This window comes from Oncorhynchus keta, chromosome 13 (assembly GCF_023373465.1).
Source record: "Oncorhynchus keta strain PuntledgeMale-10-30-2019 chromosome 13, Oket_V2, whole genome shotgun sequence".
NCBI classification, from domain to species: Eukaryota; Metazoa; Chordata; class Actinopteri; order Salmoniformes; family Salmonidae; genus Oncorhynchus; species Oncorhynchus keta.
In genome coordinates, this window is record NC_068433.1 from 18883100 (window position 1) to 18896672 (window position 13573).

Sequence of the window (13573 nt, forward strand, 5' to 3'; positions counted from 1 at the left end):
AACTGTTGAGCATGAAAAATGCAGCATTTCTTGACACACTCAAACCGGTGCGCCTGTTCAAAGGCACAGACATATTTTGTCTTGCTCATTCCATCCTCGGAATGGCACACATACACAATCCTTCTTTATCTTGTCTCCACCCTTTCATCTACACTGATTGAAGGGATCATAGCTTTCACATGGATTCACCTGGTCAGCCTTAGTCATGGAAAGAGCAGGTGTTCCTAATGTTTGTACACTCAGTGTATATTAACCTTCGATGTATTGGCCAGTGACAGACGTTGAAGCCACCAGTCGGCCAGACTGGCACTCCCGAGGAGAAGCAGTCCTCCATAGGAATGAATGGAATTCTACAGTATTTCAATTAAATGTTTAATGGAAAAACAAATGAAATGTATTTAAGTGTTTTTTGTTGTAGTGGGGACTGTAAGAGAACTTTCAAAACAATTAACTGTGTAGTTCACATAAGAAAATGGAAAAGTATGCATTAAGGTGTTTAAGATAGAATAAACGTGGCAAAAACTAATTTAGACGTTAATAAATGCATTTCTATACATTCCAAAATATATATTTTTTAACAATGGAAGGGGCAGTGCCAAGATGGAGATGCAGGGGCTTCAAAACACCGCCCCCTGTTAGTCTGTGTATATAGATACAAATAATTATATCTACCCTGTTTGAATTACAGTCAAATTATGTGTTACTGGGTGACATTGGCTAAATTAGCAACTTTATCTACCCTGTTTGAGTTACAGGTGAATGATGGGTTACTGGAGAACCGTCTTCGGACATAAAGCTTATATAGTGTTGTACAGTGTAAATATGTCAGTGTGGATCCTTATGAGGTTATACTGCCAATAGGATGTTGAGCTATGAATAACAATGTGGACACACCACTGTGGTGAATCGATCATTTGTTGTGTCCCTTGCAAATGATTATATTGTGCATCCTGTAAATGTTTCCCCCTTTATTTCTGTCTTGGGCAAAACAGTGCTCACATCCACACGCACACACACACATTCACTAACACACTAATGCAAACACACACACAAACACTTGGGGGGATGCTCAGGGTCAAGTGGTGCTCAAGGCGTGCTTCGAAAAATCCTGACGCTGGCAAATATTTCAAGACATTCTCTTTATTTACATGCAAGTTGCTGTCTCAGGCGGTTCAGTATTGTGATAATTTCCCATTTGAAAGTCGTAACTTCTTTACAGTCGTTGACGTAAAGGTTAACAAGCCTGAAGATTAGATCTCTCTTACTTACTCTCTCGTTGCCCTTTCTTCAACTGAATATCTCTTCTCTCGCATATTCTCTCAATGTCACTCTGTTTCTGTCGGCTTCTCTGCTCGTTTGTCTGTCAGTCTCTTCTTCTCTATACATCTCTATTTTCTCCCCCTTCACTTTCCACCTCTCGCTGTTTATCCACTGTCTATCTCTGTCACCCTTTCTATGTTTAAATCTCTCCTTGCCTTCCTCTTAGAATCCTATTCCCCCGCCTTCAATCTCTTCGCCTTTCTCTCTTTGACATTAATAGTGAGAGCTACTTGTTGTTCTCACCATATTTTCTTCCCCTGTTTGGCGGGAAACGCTGACAAAGTTGCCTCTGAATAGCTCTGCAGTATAGGTGTTTTGACATTTCCTCCCCGAGATGTGGCGGCACATTATATTCCCAATAAATGCAGTATATTATGGCTATGACAGCTGATGGTGGGGTAGATTCAACCCCTCGCACCTGCTTCTGCCAAGATTGCACACAGAACTTGAATTTCTGTGCCGACACGTCTGTGCACTATGCTAGGAAGCAGGCCTCCTTTCTCTAATCTCTCTGCCTTATTCTCGCTCTGTAATCAACAGCGATTCATCTCCGGCATGTCTGCTTAGGATGTTACTGTATTCAACATGGGCTGCTTGACGCCGAGTGGTTTCTGAACCTGTGGAAATGACGCAGCAAAGCTATAAAAAAAATAGGGATACAGAGAATTAGCTGTTTCTCAGAATTTGTGCGTATAATGTTAGTTGGGGCGATGTCGGTTGAGTAGGACCTGTGTCATTATGAACAATGGGTCACATCTCGTCACCTACTGCACATCTGAATGGACTGGAAAGGTGTAACATTTTCCAATCCAATTTGTACACATGCCAATAGTGAGTACGGGTCAGTACCTATAGGGAGTAGGGGTTAGTACCTATAAGAGGGTAGGGGTTTGTACCTATAGGTCGTCGGGGTTAGTACCTATAGGGAGTAAGGGTTAGTTCCTATAGAGAGTAGGGGTTAGTACCTATAGGGAGTAGGGGTTAGTGACTATATGGAGTAGGAGTTAGTACCTATAGGGAGTAGGGGTTAGTACCTATAGGGAGTAGGGTTATTACCTATAGGGAGTAGGGGTTAGTACCTATAGGTAGTAGGCTTTAGTACCTGTAGGGTTAGTACCTATAGGGAGTAGGGTTATTACCTATAGGGAGTAGGGGTTAGTACCTATAGGGAGTAGGCTTTAGTACCTGTAGGGTTAGTACCTATAGGGAGAAGGGTTAGTACCTATAGGGAGTAGGGTTAGTACCTATAGGGAGTAGGGGTTAGTACCTATATGGAGTAGGGTTGGTACCTATAAGCAGTAGGGTTAGTACCTATAGGGAGTAGGGTTAGTACCTATAGGGAGTAGGGTTACTACCTATAGGGAGTAGGGTTAGTACCTATAGGGAGTAGGGTTAGTACCTATAGGGAGTAGGGTTAGTACCTATAGGGAGTAGGGTTAGTACCTATAGGGAGTAGGGGTGGTACCTATAGGACATAGGGTTAGTACCTATAGGGAGTAGGGTTAGTACCTATAGGGAGTAGGGTTAGTACCTATAGGGAGAAGGGTTAGTACCTATAGGGAGTAGGGTTAGTACCTATAGGGAGTAGGGTTAGTACCTATAGGGAGTAGGGGTGGTACCTATAGGACATAGGGTTAGTACCTATAGGGAGTAGGGTTAGTACCTATAGGGAGTAGGGTTAGTACCTATAGGGAGAAGGGTTAGTACCTATAGGGAGTAGGGTGAGTACCTATAGGGAGTAGGGTTAGTACATATAGGGAGTAGGGGTTAGTACCTATAGGGAGTAGGGTTAGTACCTATAGGGAGTAGGGTTAGTACCTATAGGGAGTAGGGTTAGTACCTATAGGGAGTAGGGTTAGTACCTATAGGGAGTAGGGGTTAGTTCCTATAGGGAGTAGGGGTTAGTACCTATAGGGAGTAGGGTTAGTACCTATAGGGAGTAGGGTTAGTACCTATAGGGAGTAGGGTTAGTACCTATAGGGAGTAGGTTTAGTACCTATAGGGAGTAGGGTTAGTACCTATAGGGAGTAGGGTTAGTACCTATAGGGAGTAGGGTTAGTACCTATAGGGAGAAGGGTTAGTACCTATAGGGAGTAGGGTTAGTACCTATAGGGAGTAGGGTTAGTACCTATAGGGAGTAGGGTTAGTACCTATAGGGAGTAGGGGTGGTACCTATAGGACGTAGGGTTAGTACCTATAGGGAGTAGGGTTAGTACCTATAGGGAGTAGGGTTAGTACCTATAGGGAGTAGGGTTAGTACCTATAGGGAGTAGGGTTAGTACCTATAGGGAGTAGGGTTAGTACCTATAGGGAGTAGGGTTAGTACCTATAGGGAGTAGGGTTAGTACCTATAGGGAGTAGGGGTTAGTTCCTATAGGGAGTAGGGGTTAGTACCTATATGGAGTAGGGTTAGTACCTATAGGGAGTAGGGTTAGTACCTATAGGGAGTAGGGGTTAGTTCCTATAGGGAGTAGGGTTAGTACCTATAGGGAGTAGGGTTAGTACCTATAGGGAGAAGGGCTAGTACCTATAGGGAGTAGGGTTAGTACCTATAGGGAGTAGGGTTAGTACCTATAGGGAGAAGGGTTAGTACCTATAGGGAGTAGGGTTAGTACCTATAGGGAGTAGGGTTAGTACCTATAGGGAGTAGGGGTGGTACCTATAGGACGTAGGGTTAGTCCATATAGGGAGTAGGGTTAGTACCTATAGGGAGTAGGGGTTAGTTCCTATAGGGAGTAGGGTTAGTACCTATAGGGAGTAGGGGTTAGTACCTATAGGGAGTAGGGTTAGTACCTATAGGGAGTAGGGGTTAGTTCCTATAGGGAGTAGGGTTAGTACCTATAGGGAGTAGGGGTTAGTACCTATAGGGAGTAGGGTTAGTACCTATAGGGAGTAGGGTTAGTACCTATAGGGAGTAGGGTTAGTACCTATAGGGAGTAGGGTTAGTACCTATAGGGAGTAGGGTTAGTACCTATAGGGAGTAGGGGTGGTACCTATAGGACGTAGGGTTAGTCCATATAGGGAGTAGGGTTAGTACCTATAGGGAGTAGGGGTTAGTTCCTATAGGGAGTAGGGTTAGTACCTATAGGGAGTAGGGGTTAGTACCTATAGGGAGTGGGGTTAGTACCTATAGGGAGTAGGGTTAGTACCTATAGGGAGTAGGGGTTAGTTCCTATAGGGAGTAGGGTTAGTACCTATAGGGAGTAGGGTTAGTACCTATAGGGAGTAGGGTTAGTACCTATAGGGAGTAGGGTTAGTACCTATAGGGAGTAGGGTTAGTACCTATAGGGAGTACGGTTAGTACCTATAGGGAGTAGGGTTAGTACCTATAGGGAGTAGGGTTAGTACCTATAGGGAGTAGGTTTGGTACCTATAGGACATAGGGTTTAGTACCTACTTCGTATAGTACCAAATTAATGTAATTGGTTCAGAGTTTGTTTTGATATTTTAACCTGTGTGTCGTGATCGCGTTTGGTGTGGGGGGACAAAACAAATGTATGCACGATGGCGCACGATGGCGCACGATGGCACTCGATGGCGCATGCGCGCAGCCGGCTTGGGTTCCATGTAAGGCTAATGGGAACAAGAGCAATATGGTGCAAAGAACCATCAGCTATTCTCTTTGGCTTTTTACAGTACAGTTTATGAAGCATGCCATAAGTGCTAATTCTAATGGTTTTTCAAGGTTCTTCTTGGGTTACATATTGTTCTTTGTTGGCAAGGCTTCATTTAAAAAGGATGACAGAGGTTTGAGTGTAATGCTATGTACAATGCATATCTGGTTTTGGTGTTTGCGGAAAACCCATCACCCCATTGTACTGTATATGATTTTCAGTAATGTTCTTGTCAAATATTTTTTTTTAAATTTGGAATTTAAATATGTTGGCCAATGACATAAGAATGGCCACTGACATATTACTATCACTACAGGAAACTGAAACAGTTGATCATGTTAAAGTAAGGAGTTGTGGTTTGTTCGAATGAGCTGCAATTTTGGTATGAATTACTGCTGCATTGATGGAAGCACATCCATTAACAGAGGTAGGACAACACCAGGCATAATACTTAGTCTGTGTACTATGAGTACATTGTCACTTGATTCTATCTATAAGCAATGTTTGGTATTATAAAGTACATATTCATATGTTGTGTAAAGGTCAGACAGATGAGTCTTTGCAATGTTGAGTCATTCTGGGATTTTATTCGTTACACCCCTATAATTCAAAGTGATTATCGTTAATATCATTCACATGGGAAGAAATTTCAGAGCAGCCTGTTGGAATAGTCTCATATCCGGCGGGGCTGGTGCCGCCACTTTCACAGCGGACAGCAATATCGCACAGCCTTTGAGTTTATGCAAAGCGCCCCATCTCCCTTCAACAGCGCTCAGTCAGTGAGACCTTGGCAAATATCATTAAATTCTCTGATAGCGTTTCTCTCGCTCTTTCCCACACTCTCTCCCTCGTTTCTTTCCCCCTTCCTTTTTTTGTGTGTGCTGGCTATCACTCTGCGGCAGTGCACAAGGAAGAGAGTGCATTGATCTGCCAAAGTGAGCAGCCATTTCGCAGGGCAAGTCTCCGAGGTGCCTCCGCTTCTGAATGGGAATTGCTTATTTCACCTGGGCGCCTTGCTTAGCGAGGCTAAAGGGGAGCCCCGCCAGGAGGGAGTGGAACCCGGCGCCAGGGCTTGGTGGGCGGGAGATAAGACCTCGACTCGCTAGTGCTACTGGATCTCCAACCTCTCTCTCCATTCCTTTCTCACTAGCTCTCTCTCGCTTTCTCTTTCACGTTCGCTCTCTTCTTCTCACTCTACCTCAGTCACTCACGTGCACACTCAATTTCCTTTGCTACTCTCTCTCATTCTATTTCTCGCTCGCCCTCTGCCTCTCAGCTAGCAGCAGTGAGCCTGGTGGGTAGGAGCGTTGGGCCAGTAAGGTTGCTGGATCGATTCCCCGAGCTGACAAGGAAAAAATGCCTGAGCAAGGCAATTAACCCATTGTTCTGCCGGCAACGAGGACGTGGATGTCGATTAAGGCAACCCTCCTCACCTCTCTGATTCAGAGGGTTTGGTTAAATGCGGAAGTTGAATGCATTAAGTTGTACAACTGACTAGGTATCCCCCTTGGTTTCCCTACAAATATGTGAGAGGCCAACTGAACCAAATGACTATTGCCCCGTAACACTCATTTCTGTCATCATGAATTACTTTGAGATCATATCACCTCTACCTTACCTGACACCCTAGACCCACAATTTGCTTACTGCCCCAACATATCCACAGACGATGCAATCGCCATCACACAACACACTGCCCTATACCACCTGGACAAGAGGATTACCTATGATGTTCATTGACTATAGCTCAGCATTCAGCACCATAGTACCCTCCAAACTCATCATTAAGCTCGAGGCCCTGGGTCTGAACCCCACCCTGTGCAACTGGGTCCTGGACTACCTGACGGGCCGCCCCCAGGTGGTGAAGGCAGGAAACAACACCTCCACTTCGCTGAGCCTCAATACAGGAGCCCCACAACGACGCATGCTCAGCCCCCTCCTGTACTCCCTGTTCACCCATGACTGCGTGGCCATGCACGCCTCCAAATCAATCATCAAGTTTGCAGACGACACAACAGTATTAGGCCTGATTACCAACAATGACGAGAGGAAAATAACCTCTCACCCAACGTCAACAACACAAAGGATCGTCAACAACACAAAGGATCGTGATCGTGGACTTCAGGAAACAGCAGAGGGGGCACAGCCCTATCCACATCGACTGGACCGCAGTGGTCTGCAGGGCTCTCCAGAGGGTGGTGCGGTCTGCCCAATGCATCATCTGGGGCAAACTACCTGCCCTCCAGGACCTGCCCTACAACGTCCGATGTCACAGGAATGTCAAAAATTACAACAACCACCCAAGCCACTGCCTGTTCACCCCACTATCATCCAGAAGGCAAGGTCAGTACAGGTGCATCAAAGCTGGGAAACTCCCAGTACAGAGATTTAGCGCTACACTATTTGCCTTGCAAATGTACCATGTATTTACAGTCCTCTGTCCCATGTAGCTCAGTTGATAGAGCAAGGCACTTTCAACACCAGGGTTGTGGGTCCAATTCCCACAGAGGACAAGAATGAGAATGTATGCACTCACTACTATAAGTCACTCTGGATAAGAGCGTCTGCTAAATGACTGTAAATTATGTCCAAAGCAGATGTTAAGGCAATCAACTATTTTAGATGTAAATATGTTAGACAAAGTCTTAGTGGTTTAATGTTTTGAATAGCAACGTAGACCTTTATCAGAGTTGTGGAATAATCAAAACAATATGTAAACAAATGTTAATTCAAATGTTAATTCAACTCGTCTCAAACTTGTGCAGTCTCAATATGCTGCCCACCTAATTCTTCAGGAGTCCGCAACGCAATCCAGCCAGCCACTTCATTCCACTACTTCATTCTTCTGATATTCCAAATACATCCTCCTCACCAGCCACATCCCTATCCAGTCTATCTCTCCGAGTCTCTCTCCTCTGTGACAGTCTCATCACGCTCTATCAATCAGGCTTCTGAAGCCTGGCACACAGCACAAGGCACGGCCAGTCTGGCCTCATCAGAGCCAGTCAGTCTCCCTCTCACTCTCTGTCTCTCTAAAAGGCTTGGCTTTGGCAGATACAGACTTTTCTCTTCACTAACCAAGGGAGAGATGGCAGAACAATGATCCGAGCTGAGACATCTGATTTGGGATTGATTCCGTTTCAATGTAAGAGATTGATTGGAAATTATTTCAGTGAGGACTATTTTATAAGTTTCTTTTCAATTCAGAGAGAGACTATTTATTTAGGTGTAAATGATCTGAAAAAGACTGATTTTCAAATGGAATTAATCCCAATCCCAAGGCTAACTGAAATCATAATGAATGTATTGTATTGTTATACCCATTGTGGCTAATCTATTGTACACACCGTAACAAAATGATGGTGTGGGCTACCAGTGTCAGGCTTGTTAATCTACTCAGGCAGCTCTGGGACTCACTGTATGGACAGAATGGCTCCAAATTGACAATCACATTTCAACACACCACTGCATCCACCTCAAACTCTTACCTCCTCTCAAGCCTCATCCTGTGGTTGTTGTCTCAGGAAAGAGAACTGGAACGACATGAGAGAGAGAGAAAATATTAACATTTTTTGTAATTTAGAAGACACTCTTATACAGGGCAACTAGGGATAAGCGCCTTGCTCAAGGGTACATCGACATCATTTTAACCTAGTCAGCTCAGGGATTCAAACCAGAAACCTTTCATTTACCGGCCCAACACCCTAAACATCTCTGACTCAGGAAACATAACATCTTGTCACAGAAATACTATTATTAATAAATCATATCATCATATTTCAATGTTGATTTGTTTATGGAATTAACCATTATGTAACAACAAAACAATGTCTTATCAGTGGCACCATTTCGGTGTCAAACTCCCGCTTGGCAGGTAATACTACTTAGCAGAAATATTGATCAGCTTTGGGGCCTATGATGAAAACACTTGTAATTACATTCTCCTTCTATTACAATTGTGAGATATTCAGAAAATATACTATTTACTGTGCCGAGCAGATTTTTTCAGGCTATTTCCTGCTAAATGCATTAGCAGATGCTGCAGTGCCCATACAAGCCTGTGGACTAATATTCTTGTAAATGATTAGCTGCTTATTGAACCAAAGGAGAAATGTGCTTTAGGTTGTTCCGACAAAATGACTCATAATGAATGATACAATTATTTTGTTTTTCCAAATTGGGTGCACCCTAATTTCAGGCATCATGCTTAAGACATCATGATGGTGGTGTGTTTAATTGTATGAGAAGGACCTCCTTGAAAACTGTGGAACCTGCAAGACCACTGATTTGAAATGTATGAGCGCAGTTCTTTTAATTTCCCCAGGAATTTTATGATCATTGGATTAATCATATCTAAGATGTGCATGTTAGTCATAGCTGAGAAATCAACCTGAACTTCTCATGGCCTGAACCTTCTCAGATGTCTGCATTTGCATAAACCACTGCTTTCAATTACTTTAAATACATTTCACAAGTAGGGGAGAGCGGGGTAAGTTGAGCCGAAGGGGCAAGTTGAGCTGCCCTTGTTTCTAGGAAAACATACACCAGATAAACAGGTCATCATTTCAAGGAGTATGTGAAGGGAAAAAAACACATGTTAGATTAAAAAAATGGATCTTCACCAAGTCAAAAAAAAACGTTTTGTGTTAGAACATTTATGATGCTTGTATCTAAACCAAAGTCAAATAGTTCTATACATCAGTTGGGATCTCTATTAGCTTCAATATGAGATCCTAAACCTAGCATGAATGTGCATCCTTGTAGCTGTGTGGGCTAATATAGTACACATGTTTGCCTTGGGGTAAGTTGAGCCCATGATTGAGCTAATGGAAAGTTGAGCAAATTGAAGTGTTTGCAAGGCATTATTGCTGGGATATGAGTTAACAACAGGGCCTGGAGAATGTTAAAGGTGTTTCAAAAAAGTACAACATTTTTGTTTGGTGTTAAGCCTGTGTTATAAGACACTTCAAATGATTAAAATACAAAAATGGTTTGGTATTGTATTGAATTGGGAAGTAAAGATAGACATGGTTTTAAAATGGTAGTGGTAATATTTTATTCAGTACAGAAATTTGTTGGTGGCTTAACTAGCCCTGTCATGCGGCTTAACTTGCCCCGGGGTAAGTTGTGCCAAGAGACCACTTTTTTTGGACAAGCTATGCTTTCAAAACTGTAACGTTTACATACATTCTGTTCATTTCCAGTGCCCCTGCACATCGACTCTGTACTGGTACCCCCTGTATATAGGCTCGCTATTATTATTTTACTGCTGCTGTTTAATTATTTGTTACTTTTATTTTAAATATGTTACTCATCTATTTTTTACTTAACACTTATTTTTCTTAAAACATTGTTGGTTATGGGCTTGTAAGCATTTCACTAAGGTCTGTTGTATTCGGCACATTTGACAAATACAATTTGATTTGATTTGATATATATCATCCTGAAATATATGTAGATATATTTGATAAAGAATACTTTATTTCCCTTCATGGAGTGATGCTGAAGGTAAAAAATGACTAAACTTACCCAACTTTCCCCTAAAATGAGGATGGAAAAAAGTGGTTACGCAAGTAAGGGGGTGGTTCAGTCTGGGCCCTCAAATCCTGCCTGAAACAATACTTTGTTCACCTGATAAGCCCTGTCCATACGAACGAACACACATACTGAAATGTAGAACTGGGGGATATTAGGGGACGGCCATTTTGATGTGGCAAGGAATAAATAATTAGGACCCGATTTGGCCCTATAATTATAACATTATCACAAAGATAATGTCAAATGAAAATGAACAACGTTTTGATGGATTCCTTTGCCAAAAGATAGCAAAGAGGTTGGGTTGGCCGAGCAAGGAAAAAGACAAAAAATATTAAATATTAATTGCAGAAAAAGAGACAAGAAAGATATGGGCACAGTTTCCTGTCCGGGGCACAGCCATATTTCATTACACAGCATTGAGGCTTAGGATGCAATCAAGCATATTTAGCTGTCCTCGTCTCGGCCCAGAGCAATTATTACTCCCCGTTTTTTTACTGTGCTCTGCCATGGGGAAAATGAAACTCGGTATTTATCAACTCAGTGCATAGACAAGTGACTGGAGCGAAGGCAGCTGGACAGGACCCGAGCAATAGGTTACCTTTGAATCCATTAGCTTTGTAACATCAGCACATTGGTGAGATAGAGCCATAACCATAAAAATGGCACCCAAAAAGGCATTGTTATTTGCATTAATATTGGACGAGGCCAAACAGAGGGAAAGATCAAGAAGGGAATGTGAGGGTTTATGACCTGTGGCAACGCTTCGCTGTCTGCATCTCTGAAATATCTAGCCCTACACTTGTCAGGCTTTGTGCCTGATTATATTATCATGGTTGGCGATCAATGGCACTACATCATCCCTCAGCCCTAAAGGCAAATGTGACACACAGGCTTACAATAATCTGACTACCGGATGGGTGCTCTACCAGTTAAAGTTCTTGTTGATGATATTTCCATTTTGAGATTTTGCCATTAAGCGTTATAGCAGTCTATCATGTAAATGTATTTTCTTTTCAGTTTGCAGAGGAGACATATCAAAACATTTAGCATGTCATTTATATTTGTGATTTTATATAGTTATGTACAATGTAAGTGACAAAGTAAAGTGGCATTTTAGCATACCTAATTTTGAAAATCATTGACATTTGAATTTGAGTACGTAGTATACACTGACAGAGCAGAGTGGACAAAGAGCAAGGCCTAAATGACTGGTAATTTGTGCATAGGCCACCACAACAGTATTAAAGTGGGAAGGTGCATAACTGGAACTATGTCAGTCAGTGGCATATCAGAGTATATTTAAGACATCCCTCCAGCTTCATCCCTCCTTCATAACCTGGTGTAATGAGACCCCTGATAAGGGTTTTGAGAGGATCCCGAATGTAGGAAGTGTGAGGTAGTCCAGGGAAACTCACAGGCCTTCTCTATTAAATCTAGTCAAATTAAACCCTTCTCAAAGGTTTCTGAGGGGACCTGCAGTGAACAGGCAGAGACAAGGTGAGGTTCTGGTTTAATCTCTGAAGGTACTTGAGAAACTCCACCACTTATTTCTGTTGGCGTTTGCAATATACGGACTAGGCTAGCTTGCAGAGTCCTCCAAAATACATCATCACACTCCAGAAAAACATGACTTTGGCATTCTTCGGAATTCTGTTTGGTATTAAATTAAATCAAACCAAATTGTATTTGTCACATGTCGCCGAATACAACAGATGTAGACCTTACAGTGAAATACTTACTTATAATCCCTTATACAAATAGTCTGGGTAGCAATTTGATTAGCTGTTCAGGAGTTTTATGGCTTGGGGGTAGAAGCTGTTTAGAAGCCTCATGGACCTAGACTTGACGCTCCAGTACCGCTTGCCATGCGGTAGCAGAGAGAACAGTCTATGACAATTTTTTAGGGCCTTCCTCTGACACCGCCTGGTATAGAGGTCCTGGATGGCAGGAAACTTGGCCCTGGTGATGTACTGGGCCGTACACACTACCCTCTGTAGTGCCTCGTGGTCGGAGGCCGAGCAGTTGCCATACCAGGCAGTGATGCAACCAGTCAGGACCTCTCGATGCTGCAGCTGTAGAAACTTTTGAGGATCTGAGGACCCATGCAAAATCTTTTCAGTCTCCTGAGGGTGAATAGGTTTTGTCGTGCCCTCTTCACGACTGTCTTGGTGTGCTTGGACCATGATAGTTTGTTGGTGATGTGGACACCAAGGAACTTGAAGCTCTCAACCTGCTCCACTGCAGCCTTGTTGATGAGAATGGGGGCGTGCTCAGTCCTCCTTTTTCTGCAGTCCACAATCATCTCCTTGTTTTGATCGCGTTGAGGGAGAGGTTGTTGTCCTTGCATCACACGGTCAGGTCTCTGACCTCCTCCCTATAGGCTGTCTCGTTGTTGTCTGCGATCAGGCGTGGTGTTGGAGTCGTGCCTGGCCATGCAGTCGTGAGTGAACAGGATGTATAGGAGGGGACTGAGTACCCACCCCTAAGGGGCTCCTGTGTTGAGGATCTGCTTGGCGGATGTGTTACCTTTCCTTAACACCTGGGGGCAGCTCGTCAGGAAGTCCAGGATCCAGTTGAAGAGGGAGGAGTTTAGTCCCAGGGTCCATAGTTTAGTGATAAACTTTGAGGGCACTATGGTGTTGAACGCTAGTCATTCTCACATAGGTGTTCCTTTTGTCCAGGTGTAAAAGGGCAGTGTGGGGTGCAATAGAGATTGCGTCATCTGTGGATCTGTTGGGATGGTATGCAAATTGGAGTGGGTTTAGGGTTTCTGGTATAATGGTGTTGATTGGAGCCGTGACCAGCCTTTCAAAGCATTTCATGGCTACAGACGTGAGTGCTACGGGTCGGTAGTCATTTAGGCAGGTTACCTTAGGGTTCTTGGGCACAGAGACTATGGTGGTCTGCTTGAAACATGTTGGTATTACAGACTCAGACAGGGAGAGATTGAAAATGTCAGTGAAAACACTAGCCACGTGGTCAGTGCATGCTCGGAATACACGTCCTGGTAATCCGTCTGGCCCTGCGGCCTTGAGCATGTTGACCTATTTGAAGGTCTTACTCACATCGGCTGTGGAGAGCGTGATCACACAGTTATCCGG

General features: G+C 43.4%; 1 protein-coding gene across 13 annotated transcripts in view; it reads right to left on the reverse strand.

The window, feature by feature from the left end:
• The window catches only part of LOC118391984 (receptor-type tyrosine-protein phosphatase delta-like), a 377633-nt gene that overhangs the window by 347799 nt on the left and 16261 nt on the right, over window positions 1-13573 (reverse strand). For all 13 annotated transcript variants that reach the window (XM_052459507.1, XM_052459505.1, XM_052459506.1 and 10 more), the window contains exon 2: window positions 8423-8467. The gene's annotated coding sequence lies outside the window, so the exon portion shown is untranslated. The remainder of the gene's footprint in view (window positions 1-8422; window positions 8468-13573) is intronic.